We start from the raw sequence: 21996 nt of genomic DNA, 5'->3' as shown, positions 1-21996 counted from the left end.
AGTTTGAATTGTGGATAGGATTTGAGTTTGTCATACTAAAGAGGTATATTCTCTGGCAGTAAACCAAAAATAGTAACTCTGATACTGAACTCAAGGAGAAGAAGAGGAATAGGTGTGGCCCTTTACAATAAAGGCTAGTCACACACTCAGGTCTAAATATGACTTTCCATTAAATCACTCTCCTCAGGGCTCATTGAACCCCACAAAAATTGGGTAATAAAAAGTAAAAACAAGAGCAGATGGAAGACACCAAGAAACACAGGCCTTCTAAATCAATAATATATATATGCACATTGCCAAAACTCACAGAAGCTTAGGCAACATGTAACAAGGGTTACATAGGTCTGCACCAGATAGGATTCCAGAGATGAAGAAGAAATATACACATGCCTTCATCCCTAACCCACAGGCAATCTCCAATTGGTAACCACTCAAAAATGCAACTTTTCCTTTCTCCAATGGAGTCCATTGAGGAAACAAACTCCTTGTAAATGTAGGATGGGTGTCTACCAGTCCATGACCAACAGAAAACTGTAAATGGTACCTCCAGAGGTTCCTTGATTCATAATGTTATGTCAGTCCCTTTTTCTTTTTAATTTTATCTTATTTTTATTTTTACTATGTATTTTTATCACAGAACTTCAATTGATTTGAAATGTGAGTTATCTTTTGAAATTTACTTATTTATTCATTTTACACAGTATCATATATCTCAGCTCCCTCCCTGTTCTCCTCCCTGTCCCAACCTCCCTCCCTCTTTCTGTATTCCCCCTGTCTATTCCTCAGAAAAATGGAGCCCTCCTACCCTCACAACCCATCTCATGAAATCATATCAGGCCTGAGCACATCTCTTCTCCTGTGGACTCTTGAGGAAGCCTGGTTGAAGGAGTGATCAAAAAGCAGGCAACTAAGTCCATGTGTGAGACACACTTACTAAGAGACCCACATTAAGCCTGAACTACTCATCTACTACGTCTGTGCAGAAGGCCTAGATCCAGTATATGAAAGGTTTTCAGTTGGTGCTTCAGTCTCCTCAAGGTCCTCTGTGCCTACCCTGTGTTAGGTGTCCAACATGGCACTCACAGAGATGGTTCTAGTCATGGTTTCGCTCTGCATGCCCTCTGTCCTCTTGACCCCACTCGGCCGAGGCTTGATCTCCACCATCATTTCTTTCTATGTTTCTTCTCCTACCTTGTTCATTCTCTTCAGCCACTGTTTATTCTATGTCCCCTTCTATGTGAGACTAAAGCATCCTCCCTTGGGTCCCCCTTGTTACTTATTTCTTTATAGTATGTTTATCCTTTACTATATGTCTAAAACACACATGTGAGTACATACTATGTGTGTTTTTCTGTGTCTGGGTTATTTCACTTGGGATGATCTTTTCTAGTTCCATCCATTTGTCTATAAATTTCATGATTTCCTTGTTTTTAAATAGTTCAGTAGTATTCCATTGTGTAAATGTATGACATATTCTTTATCCATTCTTCAGTTGATGGGCATCTAAGTTGTTTCCAGTTTCTGGCTATTATGAATAAGGCTGCCATGAACATAGTTGAGCAAGTATCCTTCTTGTATGATAGAGAATTTTTTTGGATATATGACCAGGAGTGGTATAGCTGGGTCTTGACATAGAGCTGTTCCCAATTTTTTGAGAAAGCCCAAGATTGAATAACACTAACAATGGGATAGTGTTCCCTTTTCCTGACCAGCATGTGCTGCCACTTGAGTTTTTGATCTGAGCCATTCTGACATGTGTAAGATGGAATCTCAGAATTACTTTGATTTGTATTTCCCTGATGATGAAAGACATTGATTATATTCTCAAATGCTTCTCAGCAGTTTGTGATTCCTCTGTTGGTAATTCTCATTTTAGCTCCGTACACTATTTTAAATTGGACATTTGTTTGTTGGTGTTTAATTCTTGAGTTCTTTATATATTTTGGATATTAGCCCTTTGTGGGATGTAGGGTTGATGAAGCTATTTTCCCAGTCTGTAGGCTGTCGTTTTGTTCTATTGACATTGTCCTTTGTCTTACAGAAACTTTTCAGTTAATTGCTCTTAGAGCCTAAGCTATTGATGTTCTGTTCGGGAAGTTGTCTCCTATGCAAATAAGATCAAGGCTGTTTTCCACTTTTTCTTCTAACAGATTTAGTGTGTCTGGTTTTATGTCGAGGTCTTTAATACACTTGGGTTTTAATTTTGTACAGGGTGATATGTAAAGGTTTATTTGCATTTTTCTACTTGTAGACATCCAATCAGACCAGCACCATTTGTTGAAGGCCCAAGGCTTAGAGAACATACAAACAGGCAAAGAAAAGAAACAACAAGAACAAAAAAACAGTTTAATCTTCTTCATTGTTCAGTTAATGAGTTTCCCTCACCATACCTATACTTAATACTGAGATTTGCACATATTATTTAGGCCACAAATCTAGGCGTTACCACCTTTCATTCTTTGCCACTGTATATGTTTTTTAAATTATTTTATTAATTTATTCTTGTTACATCTCAATGTTTATCCCATCCCTTGTATCCTCCCATTCTTCCCTCCCTCCCATTTTCCCATTATTCCCCTCCCCTATGACTGTTCCTGAGGGGGATTACCTCCCCCTGTATATGCTCATAGGTATGAAGTCTCTTCTTGGCAACCTACTGTTCTTCCTCTGAGTGCCACTGGGTCTCCCCCTCCAGGGGACATGGTCAAATGTGAGGCACCAGAGTACGTGAGAAAGTCATATCACACTCTCCACTCAACTGTGGAGAATGTTCTGACCATTGGCTATCCTGACTCACCACTTTATTTCCCTTGGCACTTGACTCTACTCAATTAACCATTAACTGTTACCTCAACAAATTATTCCAAGAGTCTCTATGCTGACACTGTTTACCACATTGTTGCTTCACATTCTTTAACCTCACTAAGTCATTTAAAGAATATTGTTTAGTACATGGAAGAAAATATATTTTCTTAGTATAAGCCAAATAGAGTAAAAACAGTTATATATTGTAACAACCTTCAGTAAGTTCTTAAATCACTGACATGTTTTTCAGGTGCTTTCACCTAACCTGAGGACACCTTTACAAGTTTCAGTTTAAGTTTCTTTTCTAGTTTGTGATATTTTAAAAATATAACTTCAAACACATTTACCCTTCTATTAAATATGCTATCAAGATTTCAATTGATTATTTTAATTAAAAACACTTCGACTTCTATGTTGGAAATAGTCTCTACCTTAAAGACAAGCAGAAGAGTAAATAAATAATTGCTGGGGAAGGAAGATTATTTTGATTCGTTGGGAGTCAATATTTATTTTGCTCATTAATATCTCTTAATGAAAAACTGCATCACAAAGTAGTCCAGTCTTAAAGATTTACACTGTAAGACGCAGAGTTCAGGTAATTAAAGAACCTATGTCCAAACAATGTGACTAATGTGGAGAAAACAATTTCACTTAGAGTACTACCCAGTTGAAGGTCACCTTAGGTTTTAAATGTCTTTTGTTCCTCCCTGGTGAGTCTTTTATTATCCACAGAAGATCCAAGTTTCATCTATGAACAGTACTAACGCACAGGATTCCTTTCAAAACAATGTTTAAAACAAGGAATTTAAATTAAACACAGCTTATATTCATTTCCATGAGAATCATGCACAAGGAAGTTTTTTTGGGGGGAGATTTTAGTCCTTATTTTAGGAAATCACTTTCATTAAATAGATATATGTTACTATTAAGGAAAAACAATAAACCTCCAAATCATTGTATAAACTTAAAACATCTACAAAGAACATTCTCTTGGATATTTATATCATGGAGTATTCTAAAAAGTGATTTTTAAAGGGTATGAGTACACTCTATAGAATGGTAATATAGTTTTATCTGTGATGATAGTTTGGAAATTTTTTTAAATGAAAATTTTTTTACTGTGAATTAAAAGGACAAAACACCATGTTGGTATTTACATCTAGCTAGTTTATCTCAATCCCTAATATAGTTAGACATCTCACTTAATTTCAATGTTTCCTAGCACTAGTGGAGATTAATTCATTTAAAAATAATCATAAAATAAAGAACAATTAAGGTTTATTCTGGCTGTTTGGGGATGAATAATACCCTTGTAGGGGCCAAAAAAAAAAAAAAAAAAAAAAAAAAAAAAAAAATTGGGGAAATGGTTAAACAAGCTAGGAATAGCACTTGTGGTCCAGTTTCTAGATGTTGAGAAATTTCAGGTTTAATCAGAGTCCTGTGTGGAACAGTCTGAAATTCTGGACTAATTAGGATTGGAATCTTTCTTTGAAAGTGTCTGGGAGCTGTCTTGTTCTTATGAGGAACAGGAATTAAAGCACTTGGTGTTGGAACATGAAGGATGCAGGATGTCAGTGTCCAGCATGCTGAGAAGAATGAATCCTGTCAGGTCTGAGCCAATGTCAGTGTCCATTTCTTTTGTTCTGAAAAGATATAATTTCCCACAGTCATTTATACAGTCCTAAATTTATAAATGTATAAGGTATGTGTGTGATGCCCAGAACAATTGAAGCTGGTTCTCTGCTGTTTGTATGAGCAAAGAAAAAAAGACATATGTAAATCTGCATTCATGCCATATGAAGAAGGCCATCTACTGATAAATCATTGAAATTCTGTAACCAACAAGAAGCATTGTCTATGTCTATACATTCATGTCTCAGGCAGTCTCAGAGCTATTCCCATGTAGTGGAATTAGTAATATAAGTTACCTGCTTGTTCTGCTATTTAGGTTCTTCACATCCCATTTGTATCCCCTCCCTCACCCCCTCTTGATATGCTTGACCCTTTTATCTCCTCTCCAACCTGATGCCCCATATCCTTTAAGGGAATTTGGGTAGGTTTTTGGTTGCTTTCTTGGGCTATAGAGGGTTATTTTCAATCAAAGTTGGTTATAAGTTATTATTAGTCTTATTTAGACAGAAAAGGTTAGACTCGGGGATGTCTCTCTTTTCCTTTATCGTCCATTCTTAGTTTTGGAGATAGGGGTTGAAAAGAAAGAAGGGAGAATATAGAAATATATAGAGAAGATAGAACAAAAATAGATTAGTGAATCTACTCCTCAACTTAATGCCTTAATTGTCACTTACAAGGTTATTTTTAATTCTCTGGTATAGAGATTTGAATATAGATGCAAAATAAGTTCAATTTTAGATACAGTGGTATAGAATTCAAATATAAGATTATTCCTCACATACATTATATACATTTCTACTCTAATATGAAGTATTATGCCCATATAATGCATTTATAATATAATGGTTTACTTCCAATACTTAGAAAGTGCTATTGCAGGCTGTTTAGGATAAATAGGATATACAAGTCAATTGTTAGTTAATGAAATTATGGTCATATCATTACTAGTCTATTTTTATCACAAGAATATACACATCAGGTGCAACAGATAGGTGTGATTCTATAGAAAGATAAGGTAAAACAGTTAAATAAGGTCTTCAAAAACCTCAGAGACATACAGAATATGGCATTTAAAAATATTTATTGTTACTTTAAAGATTCACTAACAATGAGACGGGTTAACTCCTGGCAACACCCAGCCTACTTCAAAGAAGATGATGAGCATCAGAGGACCTCCTTATGGAGATGGCTTCACATGTGGCAAAAAAAGGCACTAGAGAAAATGTCCCCATTTCGGCCACAGACAGAATTCTGCCAAAAAATGAGCAAGCCAGCATGCAAGAAGAGTCAACAGCTAAACTCTGCCAAGACTGGGCAAGCAAGTCCTCAATAGTTCCTGCCTCACAAATATATCTGTCAGATACATTGGGCCAGAAGGCTGAAGATGATACTCCAATGTTATAGAGAGTTTTGTGTGACTGTTCAAGTAGCAAACTTTCTCTATCATCTCATTTGGGAAACTGCTCACCTGCCACCCCCTGTATACGTAGCTAATTAGTTTTATTTCTTCTCAAGTTTCTGATGGGGTTGAAGACCAGATAGTTTATTCTTACAATTAAGCTTAGTTGTTTAGGGATTAAGATATTTTTAGATCTTGATAGATGCTTTAAGTTGATAATGATGAAATATGATAGATATTGAATCACATTCATAATTTTAGTCACACTAAGATAGGAAAGATGTTTTCTTCCAGGCTGCCAAATACAAATGGCCAAAACATGAATAATGTAACATTGATATAATTCATGATTGTGTCATGGTTCTTCTTGCTGTAGGTAATTTATTATATATGTGTGTAATAATATAAATGTATATGTAAAATTTTTTAAAAATTAAAAAGAATAAGGAACAATTCTTCTTCTTTGTTCCTTGTCAGAATAACCAATTATTTTATTCACATTACTCATTACCGTAATACAATTAATGAACTCAGCAATGGGTCAAATGTCTTCACTTGGACCAAACAAATACTTATTTCAATATGTTTAGTTTTGCCAGTAAAGAGTTAATCCTTATGAGTATTGAATTCTTCCCTGGAATTTTAATTTTATTTATTTGCCTTAATAAATGTCCATGACAAAGCTCTACCAACCCACATCCAAGATAAACTCTACTTTCCTAGTTTATGTCTCCTCCTTTCTTGTCATGGTCTCCCATTCCTGTAAGGCCTTCTCCTAAATCCTCTGTTTTCTTAATTATCACATTCCCATTTCATAGAACTTTAAAAAATATTTCTTGTACTTTTCCTATTGTTAAAAGACTCTTCTGAATCAATATCTTGGTAGCAGGTCTGTTAATGATCTTTGCTGGAGAACCAATGAATGCTCCTTTCTCTGCACTTCTTTAATTAGCATGCATGCTACTGGAAGCTCCATGAAACCAAGCGGTCAATACATTGCGTGAATAAGCAAGAGAATAAATAGGATCTTCATCTTCCTAATTTCTACCTTCCAGCCAAACCTTCATATATTCTGTCTACTCTTGGAAACAATGAGAAGTCTGTCCTTGGTGACAACCTTTTGTTTTGATTAAAAAAGTGTTTGCTGACAACTTTTCATGAAGCTTTCTAGTTAAATGATATAAGAAATAAAAATTACTGAAGTTATGGATTCCTTGACACTACTAGTTTCACTGACCTCCAGTGTTTGTTGTAAATTTCTGTACACTTTTTGTTTATCTTGGATAGAGGGTTCCAAAGTTGTGAATCTGTCCCTCCCTTAAACAGAACTTTTCAATGTTTTCCTTCATCATATTACAAGAAATCCAAACTGCACAACCCAATTATAACAGCATTAAAAAGCATGGCCAATGTCAATATTTGCAGTTTAATTGGCTGTTAATTTTTCTTTCAACAACTCAGCTTTGTTCTAGTATTAATTATTAATCTCTAGAGCTCAGATTCCTATTTATAATCATTATTGTTGCGATATCTTCCTATGACAAACCTCCCCGAACATGCTTATTCTACTTGTTTGACATACTTTTTGTGCTTACACTTATTTAAACATAAATTATAACTTTCATGAGATTTTGCCCATCATTTACTTTTCATTCTATACTGCAACGCAGATTTTCTAGTTCATAATATTGAATTGAAAAATATGAAAATGGAAAGTAACCCTATTATCTGAATATACCTTACACTACAATCCAGATACACCTATATAGAAATTGTCATTTTTGAGTATTTGTTGTCGAATAATTAGGCTTTCCTATTTGTAAAAGTTCTTCATTCTTGAATTTGTTGATATTTTTTTTCACTCATTTGATGTGGTTATTTCTGCTTTTTAAAGATAAGCTAACTTATAGGGACAATAGTTATATCTAGCATTTAATTTCCACCCAAGCAATGTAAACAAAATATTTCATATAATTTTAGAAATGAAAAAAAATTGGAGATAGCCAATTCTGATCCAAATTATGTATGTTTTATAATAAACAACAAAGAGTAATAAAAAACATAAGCCCAGCTGCAGGTATATACTAATTATTTATGGCTGAATTATATGCTGTGTGAAGTTTTAAGGATAAATATGGGGATAAAATATAGAGATAAAAGATAATAAAACCAGAGGTAGTGGATGAGTACAGCAAAACAATATTTGACACACATAATAGGGATATTTCACACAAGGATTCATAGCAACTGGTAATGTATGTGTAAGATATGTACATAAAACCAGGAAAATCACACTGTTGATTTGGGTGGGGAAATTCAAGAAGTCCTACACCTGTTTGAAGAGCTGCTTGTAGTTGAGAACTCTGAGGGGTCAAATAGTCAATTTTTTCCAGCTAATTATATTTTATTATTATTTAATTAATTTTCCCCTCACTTGTATTTACCTGTTCCTCCTTCCATCTCTCTTTCACTCTATTTCCTCCCCCCAGACTATATGGTCATAATTTATGCATATTATATTCAGATTGTTATCCTCTCGCTTGTATCTTGCCATTCCCACCCTCCTTCCCACTTCCTGGCCCCTACACTTCTAATGGGGATGGTTCCCTCCTCTGCCATCTTCTGACCACAGCCTGTCAGGTCTCTTGCAGATAGCCTGCATCCACTTCCTCCGTGTGCCAGCACAATCTCCCCACCAAGGGGAGTTTTATTGAAGGGTATGTCCCCTGAATAGTTGTCTATGTTTCAGTAGATTTTTGAATATCCATGTATATACAGGCAGCACTAAGTAAACTCTATGGTTGAATAAAAAGAGTACATAAAGTTTGGAAATAATAGTGTTTTGGTAAGGGATAGAGGAGAAATTGGAGGAGAGGAAGTGGAGGTGGATTTGTTCAAAACACTTTGTATGCATATATGAATTGGAGGAAGGCAACTGAAGAGACCGCAAAAGGAATATTACTTAATTAACCATGCCTTCATCCATCTGCCTTCTTGGCCACAGTTCAGAATTGACTTTTGGCATAGACAGAGCCCACGGTGGTTTTCCTTTACTTTGGTTCTGGCTGAAAATAATTTCTTATAAATTAATTTTTGAATTTTTATAAAAGAAATGTGTAGAATTGTGTATTAGCATTTTTGTGTCTTGTTTTTATCTTTCTGGATAGTGCTTGATCATTTTAGTCTGTATTCTTTTAGACATGTCAAGGTTATGCTGCCTGGAGAAGGTACTTCCTGTAAGCCAGTACCTGGCAATTCAGTATGTATGCATCAGAAAAATTTGGACTACTTTACCCCAGATCCATCTGAGGTTGCCCTGTCATCTTTCTTAATTTAGTTTCATAAAATATACTTCAAGAGTTGATTATATTTGTTATTAGGTTAAGAAGAAAATATATACAGTCACTTTAAAATAGTGCTCATGTTAAAATATCCACGCTCTGATAAATTTTTATACAAAATGTAAAGAATAAGAAAATATAGCTTAGAATCTCTAAGTGTAAAGAGATCATAAGGAGACACACATACTAATCTTCCTGTTTGAACAAGTGAACCCTGTATAACAGGTTATAAAAGATATATAAATATAGGTAATAATAATTACTATATGCCAAATCAAAAGAGATAGGGATGAGCACAGAAAGCACAGAAAGAAGAGACAGTTGCTACCAGAAGTTGAGGAGAAATGGTTCAAAAGAGTAAACATCTAATGTTGTATGACATATCCTACTGACTATGATTTATGACAATTATATATTTCCAAAATGTTACTAAAGAAAAATTTCAATCTTTTCAATGCAAAAAGTGATAAATATTTGATGGATAGATAAATCAATTATCATGAATAATCATTAAATTTATTAATTGTTTTAAATACACATTGTATTCAATGAAGGCATAGAACTATTATATACTAATTAAAACATATATACATTTATATATTGAGAAATACAGAAAATGAGCCCTATTTTATAATAAGAAGAGTCAGAGTAGGTCAATGCCACAGGCGCCAAGACTGATTCAGGCTAAATACATTAGGGATTGTTATCTTTTATTTTCCAACATTCTCTACATCACATATCTGTTGTCTCCTGGTATTAATTCCATGACAAAAAAATAAGCATTTAATTTCAATTAACTGCTATAATAAATTCTAGATTATTGGACTTACTAGACAGAGGAATGAGTCTGCCCATTTGGGTCAAAAGATTTGTTCTCCAAATGACAAAATTGTCACACTGATTAATAATTCAGAAGTACATGTTTAATTCTTGTTGCTGGAGGTTGTCATGAAAGTCTCCTTATCTAGGGGTACTCAACTATATAATCAACAAAGGAGTATTTCATAAGATTTATGTGAAGGTGCTAGGTGATAAGTTGGTGCATAAGAACTCATGCTGTTTAAGGATAAGAACACGGATATAAACCCCCAACACCTATTACAAAACCCTATGCTCTTCTGCAGGTTCCTTTGTGCCAACACTGCAGGAAGAGACAGGTGGAAACTAAGAGCTTCCTAGCTAGCCAGCCCTACTGAAATCATCCTTTTCAATATTGGTCACCTATTGAGCCACACATAGCACAGTCTAACACTATTACCAAAATATATATTGTGACCTTCATTACTATTATAATGCTATCTTTGTTAATATGTTTGAATGGAGAGTGTGAGTATTTGGCTGTATTTAGTATCACTAATCTTTAAGCACCCCATTAGGAGAAAGAAAATGAACTATGAGAAATAATTTAAAACAAAACAAGTAAGCAAGCAAACAAACAAACAAACCTTCTCTACTTAGAACAGAGAAACCTGAATGCCCAATCACAGAAGCATATACAGTGTGTTCAGTAAGAAAAATTGAAGGTCGACTTGAAGTCAATAAAGACCTCTTCAAGGCAAAACTTAAACATGTCACAACAATAACAAAAGTAAGGATTTCAAACAAATACATGTCCCTCCACAGTGAAGAAGATGGAGAGAATTTCACTCACTGTGTGAAAATTAATTTAAAGAAAACATCTTAAAACAGATAAAGGTGGCCCCAGAAACTATGGTAGAGGCTAACTACTGACTGGTCCAGCTTGAGACCCATGCCATGAGAGGCAGCCTACCCCTGACACTTCCCAGAGGGCCAAGATCTAGAGGCTGGATAGCATACAGACCTAGAATAGAACCAAATATGTCTGTGGGAAAAAAAAAAAAGAAAAAAAGCTGTCAGGGAAATGATTCCTAATAAAATCTGCCATACGCACAGATTGGTGCCTTGCCCAACTGTCTTCAGATAGGTTTCACCCAGCAACTGATGGAAACAGATACAGAGACCCACAGCCAAACATTAGGTAGAGCATGAAGAATCCTGTAGAAGAGGAAGATGAAGGATGGTAGGAGGCAGAGGGCTCAAGCACACACACACACACACATACACACACACACACACACACACACACACACACACATACACACACACACACACACACAAACTTATAGAATCAACTAACCTGGCGCTCACAGAGGCTTTACTGTCAACCAGGGAGCCTGCATGAGACTGACCTAGGTCTCAGTACATATGTTAGAGTTATGTAATTTGATCTTCTTGCTGGACTTCTGACAGTGGGAGCAGGAGATCTCTCTAACTCTGTTACTTACATTTGGGCCCCTTTCTCCTCACTGGGTTGTCTTGTTTAGCCTTAACAGAAGAGAAGGTGTCTGGTCTTACTACAGTTTGATAAGTCATGGCAGGCTGAAATCCATCAGGGCTGTTTTTTGTTTTTTGCTTTTTTTCAAATAGAAATGGAGGAGGAGTAGATAGGGGGTGGAATGAGGGTGGGAAATAGAGTGGAAGTGTTGGAGGAAGAACATGAAAATGTGGTCAGAATGTCAAAACAATCAAACAAACAAATAAATAGTAAGTAATAATGTAATTCTGTCTCTAGTCTTCATCATACCGAATTGTTTTTTAAGCTTTTTATAATTCTTGCATGACATGTTTGGCCTTAATTTAGAGACAGCATAATTTACACACTTGGTATATTTATGTTATCAACTATGGATGTTTAACAGAGTCTTTTTTTTTAATTTTTTATTATTAATTTATTCTTGTTACATCTCAATGGTTATCCCATCCCTTGTATCCTCCCATTCTTCCCTCCCTCCCATTTTCCCCTTATTCCCCTCCCCTATGACTGTTCCTGAGGAGGATTACCTCCCCCTGTATATGCTCATAGGTATCAAGTCTCTTTTTGGTAACCTGCTGTCTTTCCTCTGAGTGCCACCAGGTCTCCCCCTCCAGGGGACATGGTCAAATGTGAGGCACAGAGTACGTGAGAAAGTCATATCCCACTCTGCACTCAACTGTGGAGAATGTTCTGACCATTGCCTGGATCTGGGGTCCCCCTCAAACTAAGGCACCAGCCAAGGACAATACAGGCGGTAAATAAAGTAATTCTTTATTAGACTAGGAGCTCACAATACATTACAAAACTCAAACCTGGCACCATTATTGTGACCAAGAACCTTTTGTTAAACAGGAAACAGGCCTTAGGGGAAAACATAATACTATTATTCGGTTACATTGCTACATTGTTAAACAACTGATGTCTACTGTCTCATAATTACATCGACAGATGTCTCTTCAGTCTCTTTTATGAAGCTTCTTTTAGCAGCAAAAATTATTTAGCAGGGAGAGCTACCAGTGGTCAATATGAAGGAATAAGAAACTTATCAGCCCATTCATCCCTAAATGGTACATTTGGATCCATTTATTCCTGTGCTCATGGAGCATCAGAAACGAGGGGACAGACAGACAGACAGACTGTAAGATGTAAGGTGGTACATCACTACAACGAAGCAGTGCCTTTGGACACAGCAATGCACTTATATATGTAAAGTCACAGAGGAGCAACGCATAAGATATGTGCAAGATCAAAATAACCAGAAATCCCAGAACAGAAGGCAAAATGGATGATGAGTTCTCACCCTTACCTAGCTCTTGGCAATGGAAACCTTCCAGAGGTGAAGAAGGAAAGTCAGTGTTCTTCAAGAATGCAACCCCCAAGATGCCAGTCCCTCTTTGGTAGCTCCAAACACACATACAGTCCTGGCTGTAAGGAGTGGATTTGAAAGAAACAAAACAAAATATAAAGGTGGGAAAGAATAGAACTGAAAGTATGTGGTGGAATTGGAGCAGAGAAAATGGGAAATAGAAGTTGAAACACATTTCATGCATATATAAAATTCTCAAAACAACAACAAAAAAAGAAGCTTTATTTGAACACATTTCACATTACCTAGTAAATGGTTAAACATGAAAAAGGTAGAAATAATATCAGAAATTAAGCATTTATTATTTGTATCTTTAAGATACTAATTCCAATGAAATTGAGACCATGCTTCTCACTTAAAGAATCAATCAAGTTTATTTTTGTTTAGTTGAAAACTTTTGTGTATGTATGCATGTGTGTACATGCATCGATGTGGGTGTACATGCCTATGCATGTGTATGTTGAAGCCAAATTATATGTCATATGTCTTTCTCTATTGCTGTCTTCATTTTATTTCAAGAGAGGCTTTTACTGAGCCTTATACACAAGTGGGGCGACTAGGTGACCAGGACGCCTATCAGTGTTCTTTGTTCTGCTTTATGGTTGTAAAAAAACAGTTGCATACTGCCATGCCTAGCTATTTAGTGGATTTAAACTCATTAGTTTATGTTATCAATAAAGTACTTTTCCTGATTATCCTAAATCATGTATATAGCTGCATATTAATATATGATCTGCAAGTACATCAACATCATAAATTTGTTTTCTAAGCCAGTTATTAGAACCTATATAAGTTAATAATTCCAATAAGTACTTATATTTGAAGGCAATTCATCCAAATGCTTAGTGAGACTTTGAAATTAAAGATATACCTTTTAATTGACAAAAAATGACTAATGTTCATCTCTATAGACATTCAATATTACATTTATTCCTTCTGTAAGCACTACATCAACCCAGATAACATTCTAAGCTAAATCATACTTAAATTAGATTTAATTAGGTGATTATATTTTTCTACACTATATTTATCAATGTACCTCTTACAACCAATATTCATTCCTTTATCAATACATTATGCCCTTAACAATTAAATACCTTGCTATTTTTCTTCTTTCCTTTTCTTCCTCCTTCTCCTTCAACTCTTTCTTTCCCCCACATTCTCTTGCCAGTGCTAGAACTGAATAATAGGTAGTGGTTTTCCAATGTTTTAAAGTGTGTAAAACTCCATTAAAATAAGGTAGTGAAAATTACCAATAAATCGTAACTGTTTCCGTAGTTCACAGCACTTGTCATGCATCATATACATGGTGACTGCTGTGAGGAAATTAGTGTAAAGCAGGGGCGTTGTCTTTGAAAAGCGACAATAACAGGCAGCCTTCAGATATGGCGTAGGAGGTTTCTAGGAGTCTAAAATCTTTAGGAATATTACCATGAAAGAAAAGGAAGAAAAAATGTGAGTTTAGTCAAGGAAGGGAGATTGTAAAAGATGTGTTCAAAGGATATTTTTAAAAAAATTTTTAAATGAAATTGAGAAACTTTTAGGAAAATAGGCAAGGTTATGCTTTATTTATTATTATCTAATAGTAATTGATTAGGAAATCAATAAAGATCCTTGGCAGAGTCATTAGCAATATCCAACCATCTGTAACTTTCCAATAGTCAGAAAATTCAATTTACCTTTCTTCAGGGAAAGGCAACAACGGGTTCTCCCTTCACATACAATGTTTTACAAAACTTTGAGGCTTTTGGAGAATGTATGTATTCTGATCTCATTCTTCCTTCATTATAATTATCTATGAGTATAGGTGAAATCATTTTAAGGAAAGGGTTTATATGCTTCAGGGATTCTTCAAAGTAACTTAATATTATCTAAACCATATTAAGGAAAAGGGGTCAGTTAGATAACTCAACCTGTGAATGTCCCCACATGGTTGCCCCCAGGGTGTATAACCCATGTGATTACATTTATAACCACCTAAAATAAAATTAATTCAATGAGCTGACTTCCAAACACGAGCACAGAAAGGACATTTAACACAATAGAAAACCTCTTTGAACCTTCTATTGTGGAGCTGACTCATGATTTCTATATAACTTCCGTTTCCAGCAGTTCTTAATAAGATTAGCTGCAGGATTTACTAGTAAAGGGCAAAGCCTGTTCAATAATGTCCAACTGTTCACAGTGAATGTGAAATGGGTCTAGATTGAAACATCTATTCTGTCTTCTGAAAAGTACTTCCTCCGTGGAACAATGTTTATTCTTGCAGCTTTTCAAAAGATGCCACTGAGTTTAAAGAGCAGATGATCTTTGGACAGCTACTGTTATATCTACATTTCTACATTTATTTCTTTCAGAAAGCTCCATAGCACTAAATTTTAAAAAGTGGTACTTAAAAATATATATTGTAGGACTTGTTTTCCTGCCAGTTTCATTTCTTTTTTCTTCCTTCAAAGACCTTAAGGTAAATGAGATTCAAGAAGATAACTCAAGGAGAAAATTAAAGACTGTAATAAATTTTAATTTGTTCTTCAGAACTGTAAATGTTCAGTCAGCATGTAAGTTCTGTTTGTTGAAATTGTGTTTTAATATTGGCATGCCATACCATTAGTTATGACTTTTTTAAAAACCTAGATCTAACATATTCCAGTTACAGTAGGCTAAATAAAGACATGTAAATTTTGCCCTTGGGCCACTCATTCTTTTGGTAGCTCATGCATTAGAGAAACTAAAGTAGTTCAAAAAGTTTTAAATAAGGCACATTTTTAAATAAACATAAGCTGTAATTTTATGTTTTAAAGGAACAGAATTGTGCTCCTGAGTAAAAAATATAGTAACTCCGGCCTTACAAAGGGCTTGCCTCTGTATTACATGCAAGAAAGATGATATGAGAAAGAAATCTAGAAAGCTTGAATTTGGGTCACAGGAAGGAAGACTCATTATAGCAACTTAAATTCTAGAGAGGATTATTAATTTAATATCAAGAAATATATGCCATAATTATAACAAAAGTAAGAAGGGATGGCCAAACTAACGTGTCACAATGTTATCAAAAAAAAAAAAAAAAAAAAAAAAAAAAAAAAAAAGAGGCAAATTGCACATTTATATCATTTTATCAAAATCATGAGTACAGAAGTGTGAGTTGCACTGATTCTTCATTGGTTTAAACAAATACCACCAAGACAGTAATTTCCCTAGATACGGGAGCTATGGAGATGGCTTACATAGGAATAATTGAGATAATCCATTCAAAAAAGTAGTTAAATGTCACCATGTTTTATTAAGTCAGTTAATAGTATAGTAAGTTCACTTGCCTTATGACCAAGAACAAACTGGTATCTGGGAGAAGACTTGACGTAAAGCAGGTAGGGCGTTTAAAGCCAAACGGCTACAATAGCAATTGTGACATGAGATGCAGGCTGAAATAGTTTTATGAGGTAACATTGGCTCCTGTAAAACATTAGACAAGGCCTTTCCTCCAGAGATACTAAACTATGTGTACATATTAGTTCCCTTTAGCACAGGTAAGGAGTGTCCTTTGGTGATTTTAATACACTTTATAAGGATGGTTGAGAATTCATTAATTTACTGGCAAATGTAGCTTGCAAGGGGAGGAGGTGCAAAGTCAGGACAGCCTGACCTTTCCTAAGTCATTTCAATAAAGCCCAGGTTCTTTTTTTTTTTTTTTTTAATTTATTCTTGTTACATCTCAATGGCTATCCCATCCCTTATGTCCTCCCATTCTTCCCTCCCTCCCATTTTCCCCTTATTCCCCTCCCCTATGACTGTTCCTGAGGCGGATTACCTCCCCCTGTATATGCTCATAGGGTATCAAGTCTCTTCTCAGTAACCTGCTGTCCTTCCTCTGAGTGCCACCAGGCCTCCCCCTCCAGGGGATATGACTTTGTCACGTACTCTGGTGCCTCACATTTGAAAGTCTGGGTTCTTGCAGCAAACATACTTCTAGACTGGGCAGAAATTAAACAAATAACACAGTATTGAAGCATGGGATCAAGAGTGGAGAGTACTGTAAAAATAAAAGTCATTCAATTAACTACAGGATTTTGAGATGGACATCCTTGAGTGAATAACATGTTTGGAGCAATGTATAAAAAGGCTAGAGTTTTAGGCAGAAATAATGGACTTTGAACAACGGTGGTCTATAAAGACTGTCATATAAGAAAATCTGGAGTATGGGGCCCAAAATTCAAGGCCAGCAACTGGAGATTACGTTCACAGAAGGCAAGCAGTGACAGTGTGGATCCCTAAGGAGAAATTCCATATGTGATTTTTATTAAAACTATAAATGTAAAAACATTGATTTGGAATGGTCAATCCACAAGCAACTGCTTTTTTAGTTAAATATTTTACTGTGATTAAGGCTATAAAATATCGTATATAGTATATTCCTTTAATATAGGCAGTAAAATAATTTGGTTTGTACATAGTTTTTCTTTTTTTATAGTGTGGTATAGTTTAGGATGCCATGTGAACACAAAGAAGAAAGTGTTAAAAAAGTATTCTTATTGACATCACAAAGACAAACAGCAAAAGCATAAAACAGTATCTAGTGTTAAATGTTAAATAACTAGACATGGCCCTTTGGATTTTGTTTTTTAAAAGTACTCTCAAACTGAGTACTTTGACTAACATTGTCTCATCATCTCTCCATATTCAAGGGCACAGTAAATAGGATATTCTGACAGGTACACTGGATTTCAAGACTCTTCGCATGAAAGCAGCTTTATTTGTTGTACCAGCATTTGCTCAGCAGATTCACATGTGAAATCTGAGACCTAAGTGCAGAAAGGATTTGCCTTATTTTACTCGTTGTGTGCCTTTAATATGGCAACAGATTTTCACTGCGTATTTTATGGCTACAGGGCTGTCACATGTGGCTACATGATTGAGATAGTGTTGCTGAGAAACTGAGGACCATAACACTGAATTAGTATGTTTCCAAAGAATGAGAATGGGTTAGGAGTGTGACAACTCCACATGTGTGAGCATGATCCAGTCCAAAGAAATATTTTTTATCACTTCGAAACAACTATATTCCTTTGGTCAACATTTATTTCGGGTGATGAAATAATTTCAGCTCTCCAACTCAAAACTCTACATTTCAGATATTTAAATGTGCATTTTCTTTTTTAAAAAAATTATTTATGGCCCGTGAGGATGTGGTGCGAGCACCTGGGCGGCCATCAGCCCGAGAGTTATGGAGGCTGCCGATCCCCCGCAGCCCAGCTGACTGAGTTGAGATCCATCCCAGGTGGAGCCAGGTAGCGTCAGCAGCAGATTTTATCATGTGGGCATCCTGCTGCAACTGGTTCCGCTTTGATGGAAGGCCTGAGGAGGCACCACCACCACAGGGAGCCAGTACACAAGCCTAATCCAACCCTGGGTACAGCTCCTTCCCTTCCCCCACAGCCTCAGAACCTAGCTGCAAGGCCTGTGGGGTCCATTTTGAAAATACAACTCTCGGAAGCAGACCTGCTTGGACTGTAAGAAAAACTTCTGCACGACCTGTTCGAGCCAAGAGGGGAATGGACCACGCCTCTGCCTTCTCCGCCTAAGGTCCGAGCCACAGCCTTTCAGTGGTAGGAGCTCATGAAGATGAAGATGAAGGACTTGAGCGACTACGTCAGCCTCCATGTCATCTCTACCAAAATGTGGCGGGAGAAAGAAGAGCTGTTGTTTCTGGTATTTGGCCAGCAGCCTGTCATCTCTGAGGCAGACAGGACTCATGTCCCTACCTTGTCCCAGGACTTTGCTGAGCAGCAGGCCTTCCTGACCCAGCCTCACACCAGCACAGTACCTCCTACCTCACCTGGCCTCACTTCTCCACCTGCACAAGCCACCTCCGTTCCCCCAACACAGGCTCCGGAAAATCAGCAGGCCACTGGCCATGTGTCTCAGGACCCCGAGGAGCCCATCTTCCTGGAGAGCACAGCCAGAGCACCTGCTGAGGATGAGACCCAGTCCATTGATTCAGAGGACAGCTTGGTCCCAGGCCGGAGGGCCTACCTCTCTGACCTGACCCACCTGGAGGACATTGAAGGCCTGACAGTGCGGCAGCTGAAGGAGATCCTGGCTCGCAACTTTGTCAACTACAAGGGCTGCTGTGAGAAGTGGGAACTGATGGAGCGAGTGACTCGGCTGTACAAGGATCAGAAAGGACTCCAGCACCTGGTGTCTGGTGATGAAGACCAAAACGGAGGAGCGGTGCCTTCTGGCCTGGAGGAGAACCTGTGTAAGATCTGCATGGACTCACCCATTGACTGTGTTTTGCTGTAGTGTGACCCTATGGTGACCTGTACCAAGTGTGGCAAACGCATGAATGAATGTCATCCGAGCAGTGCACGTCTTCCTGTCCTGAGGGCTAGCATTAGCTTCTTCAGTGCCTTACAGAGGACATAGCCCAAGGTGTCTGGGCTCAGGGTTGGTGTGACGCCCAAGGGCAGTCTATTGCAAGAAACTGGCGGTGTTCTTAAGACTAGGACAAGCGGAGGTGCTTGGCGTGCCTGTCTTGCCATGAGGTGTACCCCTTAGGTGGCAGAGTCCAAAGTCAGGGGCAACTGACTCAGATCACACGAGTGTCTGCTGCTGTGATCATTCGGTGATGTTAATCAACAAAGAGGACTTTCTGGAACATGGACCATGTCTTCTCCCTTCCTAAGACACATTTCACACATCCCGTACACCACTACTCCTGTTTCATCAATCAAAAACCCTGCTGGAAATAGTCAGTGTCCTGAGTCATTCCCCCTTACCCCCCCCAAGAAAAGCACATTTGGATTTAAATTTCTGGACTCTCTCTCTCATTTGCCTAAATTCCACTTGTTTCTATGGACCAAAACTTCAATCAGACCAGTAGTACTCCTTAGGTCAGAATTTGGATCAGTAAACTCACCTCTAATGAGAAATTAGGTCTAAACACTTTAGAAAAGAAATTCTAGGTCGAGCCACTTGTTTAGTGTTGGAGTTAGAAACAACCAGTCTCCCCACATGACCCCCAGCTGCTGCAAGCACTTAAAAGATGGTATGGCTTTAGATCATGCGGAAAGAGAATGGAGGCAGTGGCTTTATCTTTGGCTTCCTTTCTCTTTTTGATTATTCAAGACAGGGTCTCTCTGTTAACCTTGGCTGTCCTGGACTCACTTTGTACACCAGGCTGGCCTCGACCTCACAGAGATTCACCTCCTGGCTTCTTTGGCTTTTGATTCTCACTTTCCAGCAGGGTAAAGTTTTTTAAAAACCACTTAATAGTTTCTCTTCTTTGGGTTTTAAACCTGCTTATTGAAGGCACAGGAACTTAGGCAAAGAGCTCTCCTCTAGCCTGGCTGCTCCAGAGTTCCTGGAGAGCAGATACAGGACAGTGTATGAGACCCTGGAAGGTTCTGAATGAGGTTGGACTATGCCTAGGCTGAAAAGACCTTAATTCCACTCCCTTCTCAGCTGTTGGGCAGGTCAGGACGAAGCATTCCCTAGATCATGGTTCCAGCTCTCCTGGAGTCTTTTACACCAGCGACACAACTGAAGATTGAGTGTTTGCTGAACAGCTCAACAAAGCACAGAACATACAGTATCAGAAGAGTTGTGCAGTCCTCTGTGGGACGAACCCTCCACACTATATTACATCTTGGCTCACACTACCCTTCACTGTGCAGCTACGTGAGACTGGGAGAACCAGCCATGACTAGAAAGCAGAGGACCCATTAACCACTGAATTCCTTCAGGGGATCAAGTAGTTCCTTGAAGTTGTCAGAGATGCCTAGGCCACGTTCCTCTGCATTCCAAGTCCAGATGACCAGATTTTGGGTCAAACCCTGTGTATCAGGGAACCAGCTTCCTCCACAAAGACTACCTTTCCTTCTCTGAACATTGAGTACGGTAGTTTACAATGTCTTCAGTTTAGCACAGCCCACTGACATTGCTGCTCCTGGACTCCACTGTGAAACAGGTCTGATTATGCAGCTCAGAAAGACTTAACAGTAACTTCAAAGCTGCCTCTGCCTATGACTGCTTTTTCTTCTGAGGCCTTACCTCCCTACCTCCTACACGGGAACAGAAAATAATGTACTGATGGCGTGGTTAGCAACCCAAATAACAATCAGAACTGATTCACTTCTTATAAGAACTTAACTTTAAATCTCTATCTTTAATGTTTTTATTTGGAGAAAAAAAAAAAACAAAAAAAAAAACAGATGTCAAACAACTTTATTGTTACGCCAAACAAAAGGTGGAGCCCATTCCAGTTAACCAGGCAGAAGACCTGATTTTCTTTTTAAAAAATACCTGAGCCCCTTCTGTTTTCCATGAATCATTAGTCTTAATGTGAAAATGCCTAATCCTTCCAATTATTCTGTTGATTTTGCTGGGATTGCACAAAGATTTCAGTTAAGACAGTTTCAAAAGACACTAACTGGTTCATAGATTGGAATAGCCAGTTCTAAACTAATAAGCTGTAGAGGAATTAATAGTCTATGTTGTACAAATTTGTTGCAGTCTCTTGGGTGTGAATGTATTGCTTCAAGTGGCTTATATTAAGATTCTCTCACCTGGCTGTTAGAAAGCAAACCCAAATGTGTACTTTTCGTTACAGAGCTAACTTTATAATTTTGTAATAAAGCTTAAATACAGAAAAAAATATTTATTTTTACATATTCATTTATATTATTGCACATATATACAATAAACTACCTATAGCAAGAAGAACCATGACACAATCAGAAATTATATAAATGTTGCATTCTTAGTTGCATTTGGTAGCCTTTTTATAGCACTGTCTTTACAGCTGTCTTCTCATTTCCACAGTTCAGTAATTTATCTTTTTTTAGTGTCTATCTTTTACCCTACTAGAATGCAGGTTCTGTTTTTATCTAATAACATCCCTACAGTAGAATGGAATCCCTCTCCTGGTAGTAATTGATTTAACCAATGAAATACTTTTAAATCTAATCCAAAGGAACATTTCTGACTACAAGACAGGTAATAATAGCTACTACCTTTGTTACCGAGATCCCATCTTACACTGCACACTCCGTGTGTGTGTGTGTGTGTGTGTGTATTGTATATATGTGAATGTGTTGAGGCCAAAGGACTACCTCAAATACTG

General features: G+C 37.2%; 1 pseudogene; it reads left to right on the top strand.

The window, feature by feature from the left end:
- The first annotated feature begins 18178 nt into the window (after window positions 1-18178).
- LOC127205756 (E3 ubiquitin-protein ligase rififylin-like) lies at window positions 18179-19298 on the top strand (annotated as a pseudogene).
- Window positions 19299-21996: the final 2698 nt, after the last annotated feature.

Source organism: Acomys russatus, chromosome 22, assembly GCF_903995435.1.
Source record: "Acomys russatus chromosome 22, mAcoRus1.1, whole genome shotgun sequence".
Taxonomy (NCBI): Eukaryota; Metazoa; Chordata; class Mammalia; order Rodentia; family Muridae; genus Acomys; species Acomys russatus.
Note: the sequence above shows the minus strand (reverse complement) of the source record. Positions and strands in the feature narration are given on the sequence as shown.